Source organism: Pan troglodytes, chromosome 5, assembly GCF_028858775.2.
Source record: "Pan troglodytes isolate AG18354 chromosome 5, NHGRI_mPanTro3-v2.0_pri, whole genome shotgun sequence".
In the NCBI taxonomy this organism is placed as follows: Eukaryota; Metazoa; Chordata; class Mammalia; order Primates; family Hominidae; genus Pan; species Pan troglodytes.
In genome coordinates this window covers 178,803,384-178,828,776 of record NC_072403.2, presented here as the reverse complement: position 1 = coordinate 178,828,776, position 25,393 = coordinate 178,803,384, and the positions used below count along the sequence as shown (strand labels likewise).

At 44.6% G+C, this 25,393-nt stretch overlaps 1 protein-coding gene and 1 pseudogene across 2 annotated transcripts in view; both read left to right on the top strand.

The window, feature by feature from the left end:
- RPS6KA2 (ribosomal protein S6 kinase A2) overlaps nt 1-25,393 on the top strand; it is a 455,964-nt gene that overhangs the window by 144,390 nt on the left and 286,181 nt on the right. The gene's annotated exons all lie outside the window — the stretch shown is intronic.
- Nucleotides 15,829-17,760, top strand: LOC129144348 (insulin-like growth factor 2 mRNA-binding protein 3; annotated as a pseudogene).

Genomic DNA, 25,393 nt, shown 5'->3' with positions numbered 1-25,393 from the left:
CAGTTATTGAGACATAACCGATCTGAAAGTCCTGCCAAGTTTATGTCACCTCTGTGCACATGGGCGGGGCAGCTATCTTACACCAGCGGGTGAGATTTACAGATACGTCTGTATTGAAGTATGTGCTACTTTCTCGGGTGCATGTCCTCATTAATTCATGTTTTGGGGCCAAGTTATTTTAACCACTTTAAAGAGAATGTGTACAAATACTCGTGTCTTGTATTTTCAGATACGGTTGCATTTTATTGTATGATAAAAAAGTCAATATGTATTGGTTTAGATTTTGATATGGCCTTACAACTATTACTTTTCTTCAAACTAACATGGAATGCTTAGTCTTTTTAAGGGGAAAATGATCTCCAAAGCCTTTTCTGCCTTCCTGATGGATTAGTTTAGGGGTGCCTTGGAAACTCAAACAGCCTCACATAAGGCTGAGCATTATTTCCTAAATCGGCACTGTGGGGACTAACTTCCCCCCATGCCAGCCTCTGATAACTGCTATCTGCCAGTCTGCATGGTGCCCTGTGCTAGATAAGACCTTCCCTAGTTCCCTTTGTGCCTGGAGCTCAGAAAGCTACTTAAGGGGAAGTGAGGGTAAATGTGCACAGTTGCTTTTGCCTTCATAGAAAAATGACAAATAGGGCCGGGCACAGTGGTTCACGCCTGTAATCCCAGCACTTTGGGAGGCCGAGGTGGGTGGATCACCTGAGGTCAGGAGTTTGAGGCTAGCCTGGCCAACATGGCAAAACCTGTCTCTACTAAAAATACAAAAATTAGCTGGGTGTGGTAGCGGGCGCCTGTAATCCCAGCTATGTGGGAGGCTGATGCAGGAGAATCACCTGAACCAGGAGGTGGAGGTTACAGTTAGCTGAGATCGTGCCATTGCACTCCAGCCTGGGCAACAAGAGCAAAAACTCCGTCTAAAAAAAAAAAAAAAAGAAAAGAAAAGAAGAAAAAAGAAAAATGACAAATAATAAAACAATCATCGGCGAAAAATCTATAACAAATGGGCTTGCCTCAAGTACAGTTAATTGTGAGAGGCACCCCTGGTAAAATTTCTGGGTCATTTCAGCATGCTGACCTGTGTTTCTGGTGCACTCTGGATCTTAGAGAGATATGCACTACCACTGGAATCTAAAACTCGCTCTGGATGGAGCGTGTGCTGTGCGCCCCACTCCCTTCCAACCCCACGCTGCTCCAACTTCACCCGCGGGATCTATCACTGCCAGTGGTCTGCTGAGCTCTTCCCTGTTAACATCCCAGTTTCCTTGGAACCCCAGCTCTCCTCACCTGGCTCCCACCTGCAAAATTCCCTGGCCTTCTTCCCATTCTCAGGGTGGCAGAGCAGAGCTGGGAGAGACTCCTGGTGCCAGTGTGTGCCCAGCGCCAGCCTCTTTGGCAACCATTCCTCCAGGCTGTGGCTGGTCTTTGGTTCCTGTTCTCTTCCATCTCCTACAGCTCACCTGGGCCATTCTGCAGCTCTCTGTTGCGGGGAATACACAGCAATGATCCCAGATGTTCACTGTTTTTGGAAACCTCTTTGCAATGCTCTGCTCCTTGTTCCCAGCAATGGCGATGCCTCCACCCCCTTGCAAAACCTGAGCCTCAGACGAACTCAGACTCCTCTTCCTTACCTGCTAGTTGCCCACAGACACACTCCACTTCCTTCCCTCTGTTGCAGAGGTGAGTGCGTGGCCTCCACTCGCAGCCTGTGTCCTGATCTCCCTCCCACATGTGTCCCAGCAGCCCATTCTCCATCCTCACTCCCTGCTCCTTCTGGCTCCGGATCCTCCTACACAGCCATGAGCAAGGTCCTTGTTCTCTTCCTCATTTGTGTGAGTTCTGTACGTGGAGCACTGATGCTTTGCATGCATGTCGCAAAACCTTTTTTTGCAGTTTATTTAAATTTCGGTTACAGTGTTTTGACATCCGAAAGTTTTAAATTTAGTCATGCTTTACACTTGGAAAAGTTGTATCCATCAAAAGATGGCATAAATGATCACCCTTACTTTATTCTAGTACTTCAGTGTTAAATTTTCACACGTTTGCTTTTGTCTTTTCTGACATTTTAGGTTGTGAGGTATATAATGAGGGATTTAACTATTTCTCCAAATGAATAATTTGTTATTATAACCCCCGTTTTCCATTCTGACTTCACAAGTCACGATGTCTTAACCTCTTACATATGCAGCCGTGCAGTGCAGAAGGACGTTTTGGTCGCCAGCAGACCGCACATCTGAAGGTGGTCCCATAAGAGTATAATACGGTATTTTACCTGTGCAGCAGGTCCTCAAATGACGTCGTTTCATTCAATGTCATTTCGATACAGTGTTGATGTGAAAAAGAATTGATGCCCGCTGGGGTGGTGTCCTGGCCAGGATGGGGGCTGCCTCGCAGGACAGGCTGAGCTGCCGGGACAGGCTCCGGCAACTCGAGACCCTGGCCTGGAGTCGGTGGGAAATCATTGTCCTATTTGTTTTTCTTAAATGTCTGCATAGCTTACATTTATTTCCATGTTCAATATTAGAAGCGGTTTGGTCTTTATTTAGAGGCTTGGTGACGGTTTTGTGGCTTGAAATATGCTGCAGGAATTTAACTCTTGTTGACATCAATTAACCTATGATAAAACTGGTTTAGTTATATGTCATTTTGCTTCAAGTCTGTTTCCAAAACCTTACAATGACTTGAAGTGAGGACTTACAGGTTTTCTTTCTTTCTTTCTTTCTTTTTTTTTTTGATGGAGTCTCACTCTGTCAGCCAGGCTGTAGTGCAGTGGTGCAGTCTCGGCTCACTGCAACCTCCACCTCCAGGGCTCAAGCGATTCTTTTGCCTCAGCCTCCCGAGTAGCTGGGATTACAGGCATGCGTCACCATGCCCAGCTAATTTTTGTATTTTTAGTAGAGACAGGGTTTCACCATGTTGCCCGGGCTGGTCTTGAACTCCTGACCTCAGATGATCTGCCTGCCTCGGCCTCCCAAAGTGCTGGGATTACAGGCGTGAGCCACCACGCCTGGCCCAGCTTTTCTATGTTTGGATACACGACCAGGAAGCTGCAGCTGCCTCCAGTGTTCAGCGCAGCCGTGTGTGTGCAGGCTCCGGCCTAGGAGCCATGGGCTACACCAGACAGCCTCGGTGTGTGCCAGGGCACTCTGTCATGTTCTCACAACAACAAAATCACCTAATGACGCCTTTCTCAGAATGTATCCCCGTTGTTAAGTGATGCACGGCTGTGCTTGCATCTGTTGTTGGATTTTTCTGTTCCATTAATTTGCCTTTTTGTGCTATTATTAATATCGTATTTTAGTATTTGCTAGGATAAGCTGTCTCTCATTCCTCTTCTCACCCAGCATTTTTTGGCTATCCCCACAATTTTGTCTCCTGGATAAGTTTACTCCTTTTTAAGAGGCAGCTGGCAGGAGCCTGGTCAGACTATTTCAGGTGCCCCATGCAGGGAGAAGGCCCGGCTTCTATGGTGGCAGCTACCGTCCATGCCTCCCATGGGCACTGCGGTTGAAGACGCAGCTCCTTCTGCAGCGGAGTCACTAACTGACCCAGCCAAGTTGGAGGGAAGCCACCAGGAGGGGCTGTGCTGGGCTTGCTTCCCACCTCGGGCTGCCTGGAGGGGTGCTCTGCAGTCTCTGGGGCCTCCCAGTGCTCCGCCTGCCCACCCTCCACTGCCTTTCCTTTCTCACGTCTGCAAGGCAGAAGGCTTTGGTGAGGCTTGCTCGTCAGCCCCCTGCTTTGGGTGGGTTGGTGTTTGGAGAGGGAGTTTCCTCAGGGCGAGCTGAAGAAGGAGCACAGGCCGGACCGGAAGGGAGGGTGCCCAGTACAGCCTGAGGCCTGGCCTGCAGCAGAGAGAATAGACCAGAATACGGGCCCAGCACAGGCTGCCAAAGCCAACTTGCATTTCTGACAAAAATTTGCCTGGGACCTGGTATTGGTGTCCTGGGGCTGCGGTAAACAAAGTTCCACAAACTGTGTGGCCAAGCAAGGGACTCTGTTCTCTCCCATCCAGAGGCTGGAAGTCCGAGTTGGAGGTGTGGCAGAGTGGGCTCCTGCTGAGGCGGGGAGGGACAGCCTGTTCCAGGCCCTTCTCTTTGCTTCTGGTGCTTCAGGCGGTTCGGGTGCTCCTTGGCTTGTGGACGCATTGCCCCGCCTCTGCCTCTGTCTCCAGGTGGCTGTCTTCCCTCTGTGCGTCTCTGTCTCTCCTCCTTTAGGGACACCGGTCAGGCACAGTTAGGGCTCACCCCAGTGACCTTGTCTTAATTTGCTAATATTGGCATATACTCTATTTCCAGATGAGGTCACATCACATTCACAGTTCCAGAGGTTAGGACATAAATGCATCTTTTTGAGGGTATACAATTCAACCATAAGGAACCAGTAAATAACTATTTTCTTTCACCTCCTACTGCCTCCATCTCACAGCTGTCTCTTCCCAGGACCCGAAACAAGAGCACCAGGGCTCAGCTCTGAGTCAAATGCCTTTTCTGTATTTCTCATGAGAACCCAAGCACAATTCAAGCTGTTGTCTCTGTGTGAGAATGTGTTCTGTGTTTCAAACCAGTAGCACAGAAAGAACACTTGCCTGCACCTCTTCCCATCCCCACAGCGTGCTGGGGGTAACCCTGCCTGATACCCTGTGGGCTGGGATTAGGCTCGAAGTCACAGGAAGGAATAATTCATCACTGATGGCTGGCCGGGAGATGGACATGGTTGGAACAGGGTGTGGGGAAGCCTAACCCAACTGGGCTGTTGGCATAAACCCATAGGGAAAGGTGGGATCAGGGAGGCCATTGTGGAAGCTGAGGTATGAAGCACTGGGACTTGGAACTGGGTGATGGCAGCAGCGATAGGTTAATGTGGGTGACAGAGTGTGGTGACCGCTGACTATGAGGGGTGCACTAACAAGCCTGTCAGCTTCCTCCACGATGGAACTTCACACCATGACCCCAGTCGTCTCTGCAGATAACATGGCCAGCGCTGACCCCAGGACATCGCAGGCAGCACTTTCCTCCTCTGCTTCCCTCCGGATATTTCACAAAGCGCAGTTTTGTGTTTTTTACTTGCTAGAATAATAAAGCTGAATAAATGGCTGCATTAGGCAAGGAATGGTTTTGCTTCCAGGACATATAAATCGTGCATCTGTGTTTGTTCTTCATGTGTTTTCAGCCAGTCATGGATATTTCTATTCTTTATTTTCTCTCCATATCATGCGTGAATGTTTTTGTATTTCTCCCCAGGGCTGTGACCCAGATATCTACGCACTGGTCCTTTAAAAGGAGAACAGAGAAAAAATCAGTAGCTGTGTCCTATAATTTTTGTGCACTGTCTATCTGCATAGATATCCCACCAACTGTTCAAAACAATCTGCTCTTTCTTCTCCCTCACAATTCCTTAAATTTACTTTTCTCTCATTTTATTTAATCAAGCATGACTTTATTAAAACAAAACAAAACGAAAACCCCTCCCACCTCCTCCGGTGTGAAAACCCGGCTGTGGGCCTGGCACCAGTCTTCTGATACCCGGAGATCCAAGTGGCTGTGGGTCACCCTGGAGCTGGGTTTCCTCCGCCCTGAAAAGAGCAAGTGAGTTGTGTTCCGGGGGATGGGGAAGAGCTCTGCGGTGGGAAGGCACAGGTGGCCTGGCAGAGGAGGTCATGGAAGCTCATCAGAAACTGACCTTGGGAAGAAGCATGGGGAAGGACGCCACCTCCAGGGACAGACGTGTCATTTCCAGGGGTCACATAACCCTGTTCTCCTGATCTGTGCCTGTGCTTTTTGGCTTCATTTCTAATGAGGCTGTCAGGAACCCAGAGCTTCACAGAGTGCTCTCCCTGTGCTCCCACCCAGGGGAGAGAAGAGCGAGACATGAGGCACAGGCAGTGTTGAGCAAGTAGCACTAAGGAAGAGAAAGCTCGGGATAGACGCTGTGTTTCAGCAGCTAGTCGGGTGCTGTCTGCTTATCCATTGACCACGTGGCAACATCTAGAAGGGGGCGCCGGGAAGGCAGAACCCTGTGACCTCAATGTATGTTCCAGACATCGAGGGACACAGCCCACCTGTGGGCCTCGGTGGGACATCACACATCAAGAGATAGTGCAGGGGAACTGTGACCTCATCATGGCGTGAGAGGCTCACACTACTTCTGCAGGTGCATGGCACTCTCCCCAGGCTGCCACAGCCCGTCCGTGCGTCTCTTTCTAACCCCACACTGCATGCTTGGCCCAGATGCTGAGTTATAGCAAGAACCCTCACAGGTACTTGTTAGATAATGAAAGGAATAGCTGCAAAGCCTGCTAAGCCTTCCTGAAGGCTGTTAACTCTTGACTCCAGATCCTTAGTCATCCTCTGTTTTGACGAGTGTTATCTCATTGGCAATGTCAAGAAAAAAACCATCTGTACTCAGCACAGTGTTTAGAGCTGGACCAGAGGGGCCCCTGCCCTGACGCTGAGCATTTGAGAGCCCTTCTGCCTGCTGCTGGCCTTGCCCTCACCACAGGATGAGAGTCTGTGAAGGTCAGGTGATGTGCCTATCCACAGTTTGCACCCTTCCCTCCAAAAACATTCTCCGGGTACCTGGGATGCCAGAATTTCCTCCCCCAGTGACCCTGAGCCTCTTTCTGAAACCCATGTGGACCTCTTACCTAGGTCCAGCCACTCCTGAGCAGGCTGCACCAGCAGGGTGGGCATCCCTATGTACATTCTGTCTGATTTATCAAATCCATGTGTATAGAGGCGTTCATAGTGTGCCCTTATTATCCTTGCTAAGTCTGCAGGATCTGTAGTGATTCTCTGTTTCATTCCTGATACTGGTAATATATGAACTTGTATCTCCTCTCTCTCTCTCTCTGTCAATCAGTCTTGCAAGAGATTTGTCAATTTTATTGGTCTTGTTTTTTTTTAATCAGCTCATTGTTTCATGGGTTTTTTCTGTTGTTTTTGTTTGCAGTTTCATGGATTTCTCCTCTGTCTCTCTCTTTCTCTCTTTCTTCACTTCCTTTTATTTATTTATGTTCTTTCTTATGCTTGCTTTGGGTTTATGTTGCTCTTATTTCTCTGGGTTTTGAGGTGAGAGCATCTGTTGTTTCATCCTTCATTTCACTGTTTCTTTCCTTTGTTCCCTCGACTCAGCTATTAAGCCCAGTCTGTGAACTTTTCATTTTGGTTTTGTATTTTTCATATCTAAAACTTCCATTTGATTCTTCTTTATATCTCCCATTCCTTAGCTGAGGCTCTGTTTCTCCATTGGTTTTAGGCTGGTTTGTGATTGCTTGTTGAAGCATTTTTATCATGGCTGCTTTGAAATCTTTGTCAGATAAATCTAACATTCTTTCATCTTGGTTTGGCATCTTTTTTTTTTTTTCTGTTTGAGATCTTCCTGTTTCTTTGTGTAATTAGTGATTTTTTTTAAATTGAAACCTAGACTTTTGGGGCACTATGTTATGAGACTCTGGATCTTATATAAGCTTTCTATTTTAACAGACTGTGTCTCAAGTGACTCCAACCTAGGAAGTGGGGGCACCACCTCATTACTGCAATGAAGGAAGTTGTGGGGCTATTCCTGCTTTGTGGGGGTGGAGGCTCCAGCTCCCTTTGTGGCCTCCACTAATCCTAAGAAGACTTTATGGCCTTGTTACCCCTAGGCAGTGGTCAGAGTCCTCAATGTCCACCACCACCAGTGGACACCACCCCTGGGGGGATGTCGGGGCACCTCCTTACAGACTAATGAGGGTGGAATTCTAGGCCACCCACATAGCCTTTACTGGCATGGGTGAAGGTGGGGCCATGGTTTTTCTGTGTTGTTTGGCTAAAGTAGAGCAGTTATCATCTAAGAGTTTTCTGCCCCCTTCCCTGGTCCTGTGGCTAGAGGCTTTTGTTGGGATTTTATTTTGTCTGTGCCTGCTGGAATTCCTGGGTTGCTGATTTATTTGGCTTCAGGTCTAGTACACATGAGGCAAAGGAAAACCCAGGGAATTCTCCACCAGCTTGCTCCTCAAGTCCTGAGGCCCTTAGCTATCCTGCCTTCTTCTCTCCTCCTATCAGAGTCATCTTCCAGGAAGTGTCCAGGGTTTCCAGTTGTACTTAGTGGGAAGAATAGGGAAATACATGCCTAGTCCAACTTCCTGGAAGAGAAGAAGGATGCATAACACATGCACCTCCAGGATGTAATCAAAAGAGATAGTATTTGATGACATAGACACACACACAGACACACAATGCAAACACACATACACACCACACATAACACACACACACCACACACACACACACAGACACATACCATACACATATACCCCACAAACACTGTACACATACACACACACACTTGTGCATGCATATATACATATTTTACAAAAAAATATATCAAAGAGTACAGAACAAAGTACCTTGTGCTGGGAGGACATCAGGGTGCTGAGAGCAGTGTTTGAGGATGATCTGTCCGATATAACTGATTAAAGGCTAAAGCATGCTGTAGAGATTATGACTCAAGTGTTACTTTGAATACTCCAGATTTGAAATAAGTTTTAATAAGAACAGCAAAATTGAATGGAATCTTTCAGATGTTCAGGGATTTCATTGTATTTTTTTTAAATTGACATACACATATACTTACAAAGGTAAACTATGAGATTTGTAAGGATAGGGAAAAAAGACATTGTGTGATAATTTAAGAAGTGAACAGGATTAAACCTAAGTTGCATCAGTTTGATTATTATTCCATCAGGATTTTGAATAGTACTTCAGAGTGAAGATTCTGGTTCGATAATAGAATATGGCATACATGAAAACTGAAACCCTCTTACAGTTTTAAAGATGTGCTTCCATGTAGAAAATCACAGTTGTTCTGCCCACAATAGGACCTTGTCAACCCCTAACTTGTTCTCAGCTGTGATCAGTCAGATAAACACTTCAGACACAGAGACTGAAGTGTTTATTTGAAAAATACTTCTTGATGGTAGTTAAAGCTGTCCTGGTGACGAGAAGGGACATTTACGCACCTATAAATCCAGGAGATGTCTGGGCCAGAAAGAGGAAATACAACTAACTGAGGAATGTGCCAGGACTTAATTTCATCCCTTTCTTCTTTTTATTTTGTTATTTGACATTTACTAATCCTCTTAACCCATCTGCACATCAGGATCTTGACCAATTTCCTTTGAGATTCTGACTTTTATGAAGAAAAAAAGATGATGTAAAGAATAACAATGTGATTTGAGATTAGGATAAAGCGAAGCCATCAAATAGTTTTTTTCTTTTTGGTCATGTGTTTATTTATTTATTTATTTTGGTACAGATGGAGTGTCACTATGTTGCACAGGCTAGCCTCCAGCGCCTGGGTTCCAGCAATCCTCCTGCCTCGGCCACCCAAAGTGCCGGGATGACAGGCGTGAGCCACCTCACTCAGCCCATGTGTTTATTTTTAAGGATATTTTGAGAATATGTTGTGTCTTTATTTCTGACTTCTGGGACTATTGTTCTTATTCCTCCATTAATAAAAGTAATGATTTTCTACATGCGTGCCCAGCTTGACAAGCACCCCACATCCGTTATCTTGTTACATCTTTATGACAACTGGTGAGGGAAGCAGAGGTGAGATGAACTTCAGTGCTGCTTTAAGGAGGAGGAAACTGAGGCACAACCCGGATAAGGGGCGTGCTAAAACAAGCCGATAGTACCCGGCTGGGGGAATGTGTATGGAACCCCACTGCAGGCTCACAGCTTGTGGCTCACACCTCTTCCTTGTTTCTCTACTTTGAATATCAACATGGAGCAGTGTGTCACTTCTATTTCATATCTCTCCCAGTTGTCTACATGACTGGCTTCACTTACTCCACAGAACTTAATACATTGCAATTTGTGGTACAATGCATTTATTTTATCATGTATTGCCCATGAAAATTAATGGTGGAGACTTCAGTTCAGAAGTATGTATTTCAAAAATATAATTACACTTGAAAGTGAGCAAGTTCAATTGTATGAGAAGGAAGTCACTGTGGTAAAACTTTAGAGAAAGTTATTTATTGTAACTGTAAATAGTACTAGTAAAGGCCTACTGGTAAAGGCCTGTTTAGCAGTGTGCACTGCCTGGTGACGAGAACTCTCAGCGGGTGTGTAAGTACCTTCTCAGGGCCTGCGAAACGTCTTGGAATGTCTTCTAACTTCTTAGCTTTTGCCAGGGTTCCAAGGCAGGAGGAATGGAAGTTGCAAGGAAGAAAGCATTTTTGTTTATACTGAAATTATTTTTAACATCCTAAATGTTTTCAACAACCTGATAAAGCAGTTTCTTTGGTGTGGCTTAGCTTTTTGAGAGTTGAGATTTTTCTGTGTCAAATCCAGGTTAACTATTCTTAAAAGTGATTTCAAAAGCCAGGAAAAACCACTTTGCAGTAATCAGAATGTTATCCAACTGTATAATGTTTACTTTATTGTAAATACTTGTGAACAGTGGTCAATAAATAGTTTTATGTTCCTTTATGCAAAAAAAGATTTCATCCTGTTATTTGACATCAAGCTCAATCCTATCATGTTTCCAACAGAATTAATACATAGTGACAAAAATATATTGAATTAAATCAGGTTTTTTTCTAGATCCAATAAAAAACACAAATATTTTTAATAAATAAGTGTAAGTATATAGATTTAATTCTACCAGAGAATATTTTCCTTTTTTCTGTGGTTGTACAATATTAGCAAAAGAAATTATTCTCAGGCCAGTTGTGGTGGCTCATGCCTGTAATCTCAGCACTTTGGGAGGCTGAGGCAGGTGGAATACTTAAGGCCAGCAGTTCAAGACCGGCCTAGGCAACATAGTGAGACCCTGTCTCTGTAAAATATTCAAAAATTATCTGGGCACGGTGGTGCACACCTGTAGTTCCAGCTACTCTGGAGGCTGAGGCGGGAGGATTGCTTGAGCCTGGGAGGTCAAGGCCACCAGCCTGGGAGCCAAGTTCGCACCACTGTACTTCAGCCTGGGCAACAAAGTAAGACCCTGAAAAAAAAGAAAGAGCGAGAGAGAGAGAAAGAAAGAAAGATTACTCTCTGAAGATAAGTAATAATGATCACCATAATTAAGGTACTATATTTATACATTTTAGGTCACTTTTTTAGTCACCTCCCAATCTGATCCAGGTGCACCTGTCTGGACCTCCTCCTTTATAATGACCCTTGGCCTTGATTCTGCACTCCTTCCATTACTGTCATCCATAACTTTAAACGTGCCCAGATATTCACTATCCTTAATTTATAAGTCATTTTCATTCCTCTGCCACTTCCCCACCACCCAGTCACCTGGTTTTGTTTCTCACTGCTCCATTGAAACTGTTTCTATTTACCTTTGTAATGAATCAACAATATTTGCTTACTAAGAATCATGCTGCACTTTGGAAACCGACCTTCACTTATTCCTGAAAGTCTGCCTGCCACATGGTTGGAGCTCCCTAACCATGTGGGTGAGACGGAACTGTGCTCTAACCCGGCTCTGCTCTGCGGGCTGCGTGGCTGCAGGGCTGCCGTCCATCTGCACAGAGAGCAGAGCTGCCCCCTTCCCGGCAACCCTGGCATTGCACAAAGGGTTATCTGTCCAGTGCTGCCACAAGGGAGGCATCTAGCAGATGCTGGTTTTCTCTTCCTTTGCCTGCTAACTCTCTTCTCTGATCAGCCTTTACTCTCAAGTTTGCTGGGTACTTTTCTTCTTCCTGCACACTAATTATAGGTATGTTGGACTTTGTTCTATTTTGAGTAATATTCACTCCTAAATTGAACTTATCCATTTGAATGGCTGTCACCCTTCCACCAATAAATCTGAAGACCATTTACTCTTAATGTTTTTCAAAAACTTCCTATGCAAAGTTTTGTTACTACTATTCAAGGAACTCTAGCACAACTGTCAAAATAAGACTCTTCTTGTTTAATACTATTTTACTTTTCCTCCCGATCCCACCCTCTCTATATTCTTAGATATGAATGTATCCTTTAAGATACACAGTAACAGGCTGTGCGTGTGATATTTCATTTTGCACAGACAGTTGGCACGGGGCTTTACTTCCCCCTGGGTACTGTGCGTAAAGCCTGCCTAAGTAGCTGTCCCCTTGCCTGGGTACCCATCCAGTCGTGGAGGGCTGGGGGTCTGGGGTCTCCAGGCTATGCAGCATGGGATGGAAAGAGCACAGATGATACTCGTTCTTCATCTTCATGACTGCTCAAGTGTTCTCCATGCAGTCACAGCAGGGGATGCTTCCAGAAGAATTGCAGGAGGCCCCAGATATTCCTTCCCACGCTCACCAACTCTTGGTTGTATGATGCCTTTACATTTTATAAATATGATGGCTTGAAGTGTCTTCTCCTCATTTTATTTCTTCTGGTTACATTTACTGAGTTGAGGAACTCTCCACATACTTGCCAGTCATTTAAATTTCTCTTGCTGTGAACTGTTTTCATTCCTTGCCTGTTTTTTGGGTTGGGTTGCCTATCTTTTCTTGTTGATAGCAACATGAGCCATGTGGTCCTCTCAATTGGTACAGAGAGGTATTTGATAAAATTTCACCACTTAAGTTTAATAAAAACTGTAATTGGTTATTGCAGGTGTGTTAGTCCATTTGGGATGCTGTAATGAAAAGCGATAAACGGAGTGGCTTATAAACAACAGAAATTCGTTTCTCACAGTTCTGGAGGCTGGAAGTCCAAGATCGAGGAACCCACAGATCCAGTGTCTGGTGGACACTTGCTCCCTGGTTCACAGACAGTGCCTTCTTGCCAAGTCCTCACATGGTGGAAGGTGTGAGGGGTCTCTCTAGAGTCTCTTTCATAAGGTCTGTTTTATAATCCCATTCATGAGGGCTTTGCTCTCATGACCTAATCACCTCCCAGACCCCCCTCCAAATACCATCACACTTGGGATTAGATTTCAACATAAGAGTTAGGGGAGACACAAACATTCAGTCTGTATCAATAGGTGAAGATAATTGCTATTAATTTTTAAGCCCACTGTAAATCCATCAACATCACTGAACTCTCGTTAGTTTTAATAGTCTCTATTCTATTGGAGTGTCTATGTCTGGGATTGTGTCATCTGCCAATAAGGATGTTTTTTATCTTCCTTCCAAATCTTATACCACTAATTTATTTTGTTTTCTGACTCTCTCCTTCTTGCTTCTTTCTTCTTTTTTGTCTGTAAGGACCTTTAGTACCATGCTAAGCAGTTGCGATGTTAATGGGCATCTTTGCTTCTGATTTTAAAGTTTCTCCACTGAGTGTGATGTTTACTGGATGTTTTTGTAATGTAGCCTTTACCAAGTTGAGCGACTTTTCTTCTAGTTCCCTAAGGGTTTGTGCAGAGGGTGGTGATCTGCTCAGATTAGTGTTTCATAGACTGCTGTGGCCAGGGAGGAGGCTGCTGCAGTGATTCAGGTGTAAGATGAAGGTGGCAGCAGAGACAAAGAGAAACGGACACATTCGAGAAACACTACTGGTAAAATCTAATGGGACATGATGATAGATTGGGTATGGGAAACGTCCCAGCTGGCGCCTTGCTCTTGGCTTGCACAATTGGACGGATACCATCTGTGGAGTTAGGAAATCCTGCAAGAGGTATTGACATGTTGACATGTTGATTCTCACATGTTTGAGGTGAACATCTCAGAATAAGATGTTGAGTAGATGTTGGATATGGGGACCTGGAGCTCAGAAGAAAGTACCTGAGAAGTTTGCATTGTGCAAAATCACCCACTGCAGAGAGCAAGGCTTTGAGAAAATATGGTGCTGGGATAGAACACCCAAACCTTAGAAATTCTGTAACCAGAGCACAAACCACAATATTAACAATCCTAATTTTAAATCCTGGCATAGAAGAAATATATTCAATTCCCAATAAATGGAATATGCTGCAGTACATACAGAACTTTACTGTAATAAGGAAAAAGAGGAAGGCAGCCTAGGGGAAGGACAGGTCAGGAAAGATCAGAGGGCTGAGCCTTGGAGCCCAGAATGCAGACAGGACAGTTACAGGCTTTGCAAAAATGCAGTGATGCCAGCGAGGAGAGTTCCAGGTCACCATCATGTGCTCGTTTCTTTTGCATGAAGATCCAGGAGAACCAGGCAATCTGGACACTTTCAAACCCAAACACATGGCCAGACAGGACCAGCAGAAGAAACCTGGGGCCGATGGGCATCCAAGTGTGTTCCTGGTATCTTGCTGTGTTCACCTGTGTCACAGTCCTTTGTGTTATAGCACAGACCTGCTGTTACACGGTGACTTAAAACATGAGTGCATCAGAGAAACTGGCTCATGACTAGTGCAACTTTTATATTATCTTCACACCTAGTCAGTCGCTAAGTCTATCAGTTACACATGTGTTTTAGAAAACATGTGCTCTGGAGCAAACCAGGCTGCATTTCATCAGCAGTATGCGCATGCCTCGTCAGTGTTCCTGTTGGGCCAGGTGTGTGGGTGGCGAATGCTAACTACCTGCAGATGCATCTAGAAGGAGACACTGACCTTGGGTCACCTTGGCTACATACTGCATGCTATCAACACCTCACAGATTGCTGTTTCATTTTAAAATCTCTTATAAGCATGAAGAGTATTTAAAATCACCGTGATTTAGGATATTGTTGAACTTGTCCTAATTTGGGGGGAGAATTGTTCTTTTCCAGATATAACTCTCACCTCTGTTATACGAAGTCAAGTTCTGGCTCCTCAGCTTTCTGCAAGAAGTGTGAGCCAATATCTTCTTTTAAATGAAAATAATATCCAGAATTATATTTAAGCTCTTCTGAAGACAGCAGCTGGAAGAATTGAAATTGTCTTATAAAATATATTACCTGAGAAAAATATGCAAATTATTATATTTCATTGTAAGTCCCATTTCATATTTCTATAATTTTTTCCATTCTCCTTTTGTTTTTTTCTTGAGTGGAAAAAATCCCTTAAAGTAGAAAGGTACATATAAGGTTAATGAATTGCAGAAAGGACATTGGCAGCTGCAGCTCTTCTGAATTGTAATCAGTCAGTGCAGCCTTGCATTCTTCTAAACAAAATCCTGCTTCTGTGATTTCGCCTGCTATGTATCACTTTATTTCCTTCATATTCCTTCTGTGAAGAAATGTTGAGCAACCAAGAGAAAGACTTCAGAAGAAAAAAAGATCTTTTTAATGATGCAGACTAAGAAGGAAATGACATCTCTCCTGTATGTCAGCCTCTTGGATGTAACGCGCTGCTGAGCTGCCTTAGCTTTGATTATAAACTACACGGTATCTCTATCTGACTGATGTGGCAACCTGAGAAAATCATGTTCTAGGCTTCATAATGAAGACAATATGCATATTCTTTGAATTAAAAAATAGTCTCAGCTAATGTTAATTGAACCCCGTGTGGGAGGCAGAATGCCAATCCAAACAAAGCGAGCACCCCTCCCATGCAGTGACTGCTAATGTGACCCAGGTGTAACAAAAGGTAATTAACATTTGAAATGTTTCTAGCTGTTCCCATAGTAACATAATTGGGAAGGGAGTTTTAATCAATACATGTAGCCATTGACATCCATATACGAATAAGCATTCCGCAGGTAATAAAATTATAACATAGGTGATAAACACGACTTCCCCTGTATTGCTTGGTAGATGAGCATTATGGTTAAAAAATGACTGTGAAAAGTTAGCTCAATTCAAGACTGGTGGATGCGTTTCGGTTGTAGCTAGGCTTTTTCTTTTCTTTCTCTTTTAAAACATATCTAGACAAGGAAAAACAAGCCTCGGATCTGATTTTTTGCTCCTCGTTCTTGTTCTTGGTTCTTACTGTGTTTGTGTATTTTAAAGGCGAGAAGACGAGGGGAACAAAACCAGCTGGATCCATCCATCACCGTGGGTGGTTTTAATTTTCATTTTTCTCATTAATTTTTTTTAAACAACCATTCTTCACAATGAACAAACTGTATATCAGAAACCTCAGCGAGAACGCCGCCCCCTTGGACCTAGAAGGTATTTTCAAGGACGCCAAGATCCCCGTGTGGGGACCCTTCCTGGTGAAGATTGGCTACGCGTTCGTGGACTGCCCAGACGAGATCTGGGCCCTCAAGGCCATTGAGGCGCTTTCAGGTAAAATAGAACTGCACGGGAAACCCATAGAAGTTGAGCACTCGGTCCCAAAAAGGCAAAGGATTCGGAAACTTCAGATACGAAATATCCCTCCTCACTTACAGTGAGTGGGAGGTGCTGGATAGTTGACTAGTCCAGTATGGAGTGGTGGAGAGCTGTCAGCAAGTGAACACTGACTCGGAAACTGCAGTTGTAAATGTAACCTGTTCCAGTAAGTAAGGACCAAGCTAGACAAGCACTAGACAAACTGAGTGGATTTCAGTTAGAGAATTTCACCTTGAAAGTAGCCTATATCCCTGATGAAATGGCCACCCAGCAAAACCCCTTTCTGCAGCCCCGAGGTCGCCGGGGGCTTGGGCAGAGGGGCTCCTCAAGGCAGGGGTCTCCAGGATCCGTGTCCAAGCAGAAACCATGTGATTTGCCTCTGTGCCTGCTGGTTCCCACCCAATTTGTTGGAGCCATTATAGGAAAAGAAGGTGCCACCATTGGGAACATCACCAAACAGACCCAGTCTAAAATCGATGTCCACCGTAAAGAAAATGCAGGGGCTGCTGAGAAGTCGATTACTATCCTCTCTACTCCTGAAGGCACCTCTGCGGCTGGTAAGTCTATTCTGGAGATTATGTGTAAGGAAACTCAAGATATAAAATTCACAGAAGAGATCCCCTTGAAGATTTTAGCTCAGAATAACTTTGTTGGCTGTCTTATTGGTAAAGAAGGAAGAAATCTTAAAAAAATTGAGCAAGACACAGACACTAAAATCACGATATCTCCATTGCGGGAACTGATGCTGTATAATCCAGAACACACCATTACAGCTAAAGGCAATGTTGAGACATGTGCCAAAGCTGAGGAAAAGATCATGAAGAAAATCAGGGAGTGTTAGGAAAATGATACCACTTCTATGATTTCAAGCACATTTAATTCCTAGATTAAATCTGAACGCCTTGGGTCTGTTCCCACCCACTTCAGGGATGCCACCTCCCAACTCAGGGCCCCCTTCAGCCATGACTCCTCCCTCCCCGCAGTCTGAGCAATGAGAAACCAAGACTGTTCATCTGTTCATCCCGGCTCTATCAGTCAGTGCCCTCATCAGCAAGCAGGGCCAGCACATCAAGCAGCTTTCTCGCTTTGCTGGAGCTTCAAGTAAGATTGCTCCAGCGGAAGCACCAGATGCTAAGGTGAGGATGGTGATGATCGCTGGACCACCAGAGGCTCGGTTCAAGGCTCAGGGAAGAATTATGGAAAAATGAAAGAAGAAAACTTCGTTAGTCCTAAAGAAGAGGTGAAACTTGAAGCTCATATCAGAGTGCCATCCTTTGCTGCTGGCAGAGTTACTGGAAAAGGAGGCAAAACGGTGAATGAACTTCAGAATTTGTCAAGTGCAGAAGTTGTTGTCCCTTGTGACCAGACACCTGATGAGAATGACCAAGTGGTTGTCAAAATAACTGGTCACTTCTATGCTTGCCATTTTGCCCAGAGAAAAATTCAGGAAATTCTGACTCAGGTAAAGCAGCAGCAACAACAGAAGGCTCTGCAAAGTGGACCACCTCAGTCAAGACGGAAGTAAGGCTCAGGAAACAGCCCACCATGGAGGCAGATGCCAAACCAAAGACAGATTGCTTAACCAACAGACAGGTGCTGACCCCCTATCCAGAATCACATGCACAAGTTTTTACCTAGCCACTTGTTTCTGAGGACCAGGCAACTTTTGAACTCCTGTCTCTGTGAGAATGTGTACTTTATGCTCTCTGAAATGTGTGACACCCAGCTTTAAAACAAACACACAAAAAAAGGGTGGCGGAGGGGGGAAAGAGAAGAGCTCTGCACTTCCCTTTGTTGTAGTCTCACAGTGTAACAGATATTCTAATTCTTCTTAATATTCCCCCATAATGCCAGAAATTGGCTTAATGATGCTTTCACTAAATTCATCAAATAGATTGCTCCTAAATCCAATTGTTAAAATTGGATCAGAATAATTATTACAGGAACTTAAATGTTAAGCCATTAGCATAGAAAAACTGTTCTCAGTTTTATTTTCACTTAACACTAACATGAGTAACCTAAGGGAAGTGCTGAACGGTGTTGACAGGGGTATTAAACGTGCATTTTTACTCAACTACCTTGGGTATTCAGTAATACAATGAAAAGCAAAATTGTTCTTTTTTTTTGAAAATTTTATATACTTTATAATGATAGAAGTCCAACCGTTTTTTAAAAAATAAATTTAAAATTTAACAGCAACCAGCTAATAGGCAAATTAAGAATTTTACTTCTGGCTGGTGACAGTAAAGCTGGAAAATTAATTTCAGGGTTTTTTGAGGCTTTTGACACAGTTATGAGTTAAAAAAATCAAATGTTCAAAGATACGGAGCAGTGCCTTATATCTGGAGAGCAGCACTACTGTTTATTCTTTCATTTAGAGTTGAGAAAGTTTCTGATGGTACTAACAAAGTGGTGGCAGGAGGTTTTGGAACGGCTGATTTAAATGGCTTCAGGAGACTGCAGTTTTTTGTTTAGCTACATGATTGAATGCATAATAAATGCTTTGTGCTTTTGACTATCAATACCTAAAGAAAGTGCATCAATGAAGAGATGCAGGACTTTCAACTGATTGGCAAAAAGCAAGCTTTAGCTTGTCTTACAGGATGCTTAGTTTGCCAGTACACTTCAGACCAATGGGACAGTCATAGATGGTGTGACAGTGTTTAAAGGCAACAAAAGGCTACATTTCCATGTGGCCAGCACTGTCATGAGCCTCACTAAGCTATTTTGAAGATTTTTAAGCACTGATAAATAAAACAGAAAAAATTAGACTCCACCTAAAGTAGTAAAGTATAGCAGGATTTCTGTATACTGTGCAATCAGTTCTTTGAAAAAAAAAGTCAAAAGGTAGAGAATACAAGAAAAGTTTTTGGGATATAATTTGAATGACTGTGAAAACACATGACCTTTGATACCGAACTCATTTGCTCACTCCTTAACTTGACAGCAAAGCCCAGTATGTACAATTGTGTTGGGTGTGGGCGGTCTCCAAGGCCATGCTGCTCTCTGAATTGATTTTGAGTTTTGTTGTAAGATGATCACAGTCATGTCACACTGATCTAAAGGACTTGTATATATAACCCTTTAAAAAGATCACTCTGCCTCATTCTTATTTCAAGATGAATTTCTATACAGACTAGATAATGTTTTTCTGAAGATCATACCAATTAGACATTTTGAAAATGATTTAAAGTGTTTTCCTTAATGTTCTCAGAAAACAAGTTTTTTTTGTAGTTTTATCCAAAAAAGTGCCCTTTTACCTTTGACTCTTCTCTCAAGATTCTTCTTGCTTTCCTTAACTAGGATCTGATGGCTCCTGAGAACCCACTTCCTTTGTGATCCTCTCAAGTGGAAGCAATTTGTTCTCTCTTTGCCCCGAGACCTGAGTGCCAGGTCATCCTTCCTCTTCAGGTAGTTTTCTGACCACAGCCTTTCTATTAGCTGGACAAACATTTGCTTCTTTAAATCTCATGCAACCTGATGATGCCGCCTCTCCTCTCCTCTTAGTTGTCATCTACTCCACCTGTGTTACTATGGCGCACTCATAGGGGTCGCTGGAATCCATGCCAGTCTTCCTTATCACTACCATGCCTGCTATCTACTCGGCATCTTCCACATCCTCCTGAAAAACACATCTGACCACCTGACCTCTTCGTTCCTCGCCTCCTCATCTCCAGTGATGTTTATCTCTACTCCAAATTAGCCGTCATTCTAAACTTTGTCATCCTGGAAACTTAATCACTTCTAATTGACAAAATCATTGAGCACATTCTCTTGCCTCCATTTTCCATCCTCCCACCAGGCTGGTTAAAAAGCCACAGTGCAGATGCCTGTCCTATCAGAACCTCCCGTCCGCTGATGAGTTCGACACCTCATCCACCAGCCCTTCCTGCCAGCAGCTTCTTCCCTCTCCAACAGAGAGGCAGTAACTACTCTATTGCAATATTCAATGGAAGTTGCCCTTCAGCCTTTTAATTTTGATCACTGGGGAAAATCACAGCCCCAGAAGAAGTCGAGTGTTTCCTGTTCTCCATGTCTGTCTAATACCTGACAGTTGCTGGGAAAGACACACACTGGGCAGATGGTTACTATAAAAATGCATGGTACCCAACCTCATCAGCCTTTGAGAACTTCCCTTTATTCTGACCATAGCCCTATACTCACTTTGCTATCACTCCACAATGACTGTTTTCAACCTTCTCCATTGACCTCAGCCTGACTTCCACTGGCCAGCATTCTCTCCAGAGGTTGACCTTGCTTCCCACCAGACAGAAGTTTTTTAAGAGTCATCACTCAGATACATCCTCAAATTCCTGCCTGTGACCCAACAGGTTTTCCTGTATACCGACCCATCCTCTTCTTCCCTTCTGGTGATATGAAGAAAGTACTTCACCTGCTACACATACCAGGAAATTTATGACACTCTATTTTGTGTCGCAGTCCTTTCTCTTGTTGGATTCTTTATATTTTTGTGGAAATACGCCCCTGCATTTCCTATGTCACCCATGTACACACATGCCCATTGCACGGCACATACAGGAATCCCACCCGGACCCCAGTCCTTACAGTCACTCTCTTCTCTGCACAGCAAATCCTTGTAAAGAGATTTAACTATCGACTCTTTCCCCACTTCTTCACCATCCTTCTATTGCCAGTCTGTATTTCTTCCACTATCCATTCATTCCACACACAGTCGCTGAGTCCTCCCCGTGCCAGATCCTGCCTCATTTTCTGGGGCTACAGAAGTGAGCAGAGCAGGCAGACGTGCCTTCTGTTCCAGTCGAGGGAACAGCCATCCATCCATGTTGCTTAGTCGAGTGTGTGTGTTTCCATGTCTGTTTCAGTTCAGTACAAGCCAAACAAACCCTGTAGCAAAGAGATTTCAGAATGTCGGGACTTAAATAGGAGAGATATTAGCCTCCCTCCTGGGATCCGGCCCAGAGCTGAACAGTCCAGGCTGGTGTGGAAGCTCTGCTCCACCAGGTCATCCAGCAACCAAGGTTCCCTCCATCTTCTCGCTCTACCATCTTTTAGGGTGTGGTTCTTGTTTGCAGAGTTTAAACTGGGTCAGTTTCAAATTGGATTTTCAGCCTTCAGAAAACAGAAAAGGAAGAAGTCTAGGACAGTGGCTTCATCTTTATGGAGATTCCTTGGGAGTTCATCGATTCCCTCATATACCATTGATCTGAACCTAGCCCCATGGCTACACTTGGCAGAATGGAGCTGGGAAATGTAGTCTCCATCTCCAGCCAGGTGGCTGCATGCCCAGGGGACATTCTGCCACAGTTCCAGCCTACTTGATTTGTGGTCAACTTCCGCTTTCATTTCTATTTCTTGGGTTGCACTATGGTTTATTTACAATGTGGGGATATTCTATAGCTTATATGAGTCTTTTTTTAACTTTACCTTCTCCCTAGACAATATTATTTCCTCTTTAGCTGGTGTATTAGGGTTCACCAGAGAAACAAAACCAATAGGATATGTATCTATATCTATATCTGTATCCATACACACACACATATACACACATACAAATACACACACACACACACACACATATGTATATACACACAGATTTTATTGTAAGGAATTGGTTCGTACAACTATGGAGGCAGACAAGTCCAAAGATCTGTGCAGTTGGCAGGCTGAAGTCCCAGAAGGGCCCATGGTGTAAGTTCTAGTCTGAGTCCAAAAGCCTGAAAACCAGGAGAGCCAATGGTATAGTTTGAGAGCTGGAAGCCTCAAAACCCAGGAAGAGCTGGTGTTTCAGGTTGAATCCAAAGGCAGAAAAAGATTGCTGCCCCAGCTCAAGGCGGCCAGGCGGGAAGGGGTCCCTCTCACTTGTGGGGGAGTTGGCTTTTCTCTTCTGTCCTTTCACTGATTGGGTGAGACCCACCCACATTGGAGAGGGCATCTGCTTGACTCCATTCACCAATTTAAACGTTCGTCTCCTCCCAGAATACCCTCACGGACACATTCATAATAACCCTGACCAGTATCTGGGCACCGTGCAGCCCTGTCAAGTTGACGCAGAAAATGGACCGTTTCAGCTGATAAACATTTGCTAGGTTAAGGAAAAATGGGGGAGGAACTGTTTTAATGGATGGTTCAGGGGCAATGATTTGAGCTGTGGATATGTTCACTGAGTTTCCTGGGGAATATTAGAATAAAGATTTCTACCAGAGAGTGGAGATATTAGTCTGAAGCTCAGAAGGTAAGTCCAGGATAGAGATAAACTTGGAGAAATCATCTGAATACAAATGATGCATTTCCATCTACCTATTCAGGTTTCCGATGAGCATCTCCCATCTCTCATTTCTGATCACCCCCGTATTGATTCAGTCCCCACCCAGCTGATGGACTACCACCCAGATCTCACGTGGGGCTGCCTCCCCACAGCCTAAGTGCAGGAGACATCCTGCTGTTTCCTGGAGAGCTGCTAATCCCACTCTGGCTCTTCCCCATATCAGAGTCAGTGGCTGTGCAGCCTAAAACGGCCGTCCCCAACCTTTTTGGCATCAGGGACCGGTTTCGTGGAAGACAATGTTTCCATGGAAGAGCGGGGAGTGCAGGGAGGGAAAATGTTTGGGGATGAAGCTGTTCCCCCTCAGATCATCAGCCATCGGATTCTCATAAGGAGTGTGCAACCTGGATTCCCGCATGCGCAGTTCACAATAGGGTTCCAGCTCCTATGAGAATCCAGTGCTCCTATGAGAATCCAGTGCTCCTGTGAGAATCCAGTGCTCCTATGAGAATCCAGTGCTCCTAGGAGAATCCAGTGCTCCTGTGAGAATCCAGTGCTCCTATGAGAATCTAGTGCTCCTAGGAGAATCCAGTGCTCCTGTGAGAATCCAGTGCTCCTGTGAGAATCTAGTGCTCCTAGGAGAATCCAGTGCTCCTGTGAGAATGCAGTGCTCCTGTGAGAATCCAGTGCTCCTAGGAGAATCCAGTGCTCCTGTGAGAATCCAGTGCTCCTGTGAGAATGCAGTGCTCTTGTGAGAATCCAGTGCTCCTGTGAGAATCCAGTGCTCCTAGGAGAATCCAGTGCTCCTGTGAGAATCCAGTGCTCCTGTGAGAATGCAGTGCTCCTGTGAGAGTCCAGTGCTCCTGTGAGAGTCCAGTGCTCCTATGAGAATCCAGTGCTCCTATGAGAATCCAGTGCTCCTAGGAGAATCTAGTGTTCCTAGGAGAATCCAGTGCTCCTATGAGAATCCAGTGCTCCTGTGAGAATCCAGTGCTCCTATGAGAATCTAGTGCTCCTATGAGAATCTAGTTCTGCTGCTGATCTGACAGGAGGCAGAACTCAGGCTAGAGAGGTAACACTCGCTTGCCTGCTACTCACCTCCTGCTGTGCGGCCTGGTTCCTAACAAGCCATGGACCTGTACCAGTCTGAGGCCTGAGGACTGGGGAACCCAGTCTAACAGACATAATCAGAAAAATACATTCTTCTAATTAAAACCCTGCAAGACCCTCACTGCACTTAGGATAAAACCTAAAAATTTTAACAAGAGCTTACCCCATTTTCTGGCCGGTTCTGGCCATGTACGTCTCTGTGGGTCTCCTCAATGACACTGCACTTGTCTCTGGCTCCGGGTTTGCTCCTGGGGGTTGTTCTGTTTGTGTTGTGTTTGTTTTGCCATTGGGTATTCTTCAAGCGGGCTGCTCTGCACACTTCTCTTTGCCTAGAGAATCTGGACCCACCTTTTGAGTTTCAGAGTTAGTGACCTTTTCTCAGAGAGGATGTTCCTGTCTCTCCAACCTGGGTTCAAGTGTTCCTGAGTCCATTCGCATAGCAACTCACTGCACAGCAGCCATATCAACTGTATTCATAGATTTGTCTATGTTGTTATTTGCTTAGTGACATTTTCTCCACCGGAATATTAGCTCCTTGGTGGCCAGGATAGCATCTCTTTTCCTCACCACTGTGTTTCCAGAGCTGATCCCATAGCCTAAGTGATTAATATCTATTTATTGAATAAATGGATATTACAAGCAGACTTCTGTAAGCAAATAGCATATGGATCACATTGGTATCTAAAACCCAGCTGGGAGGAATGGTAAATACATTAGATGATGAAACGGCAAGCATGCTCAATCAATATTTCTTAAATGAATGAATTACTCTCTTTCTCTCTCAACATGGAAAGATGCAGTAAGGGCTCAGGTCGCTCAGATAATTATGCTTTGTGGTATGTTTCCCACCAACAACAGTAGATTCGACTAGAGACACAGAATCACTCTAGCAGAATGCGAGTGATATTTAAAGCTACGGGAAGGTAAAGGGTTCTCACCATGTAGGGAGAGGTTCGCATCAGCTTCCTGGATCCTGCAATTGCGACTTCGGAGTGCAGTGCCCCTGCCCAGTTACCAGGTGGTCAGAGCCTCAAAAAGTGTTAGACGAACTCTTCTGGGCCAGGCTTTGTTCTTCGCAGTTTCGGACATTTTTTTATCCTGGACGTTACTAGAAATCTCTCCACAATTTAGTTAAGGAATCAAGAATCATCGGAGTGGTGACTTTATTGTATTGGAAGACCGTGAATGGAGAGAGGGGTGAACAGAAAGCGACTACAGAGTCTTCCAAGCAATATGGGATGTTCCCAGCAAGTTCACCTAAAGGAGGAGCAGCGCCAGCCAGGCCTTCCAACTCCCGCTCCTCTGTGGCCCAGGTGAGTGCTTCAACAGGAAATAAAGCAGCCAGTTCCTGTGTTGGTCAAATGATCTGCCAAGTGAAATTCCTTCTCGAGTCTCTGGGTATCCACATGGCAAAGAACCTCCGTGTGTGGGAGGCAGAGAGCATGTGGACCATCCAGCCCTTTGGAGATATACGGGCAGCGAGCCCCAGTCATAAAGAGGTTCACCATCCTCTTGTCAAAAATGACTCATAAATTCCTGATGAGCTGCAATGTCACACAATGCACAATAGAGACATTTTATTAATTTTGTCATTTAACAGAATGGCGAGAATCATCGTTAAGGGAGAGAGGAATTTCTTTGAGGTAGGGGACAGAGAGATGTCTAAGGAAGAGGTGAGGTTCTGGCCTTCACCAGCAAACCACAGGAGTAACCTGTGCCTAAGGGGTGTGTCTAAGCTTGGTGAGTGGAACTTGTTTTTTATGAGTTACTTTTATTTTTGTGGCCTTTCTCCCTCAAATTGCTGACTCCAATTAAGCTGTTGTTTGGGAAAGCCCAGGACAAAAACCTAGTGGACACGGCTGGAGTTTCAAATTGGTGGGCACACTGTATTCACAAGGAT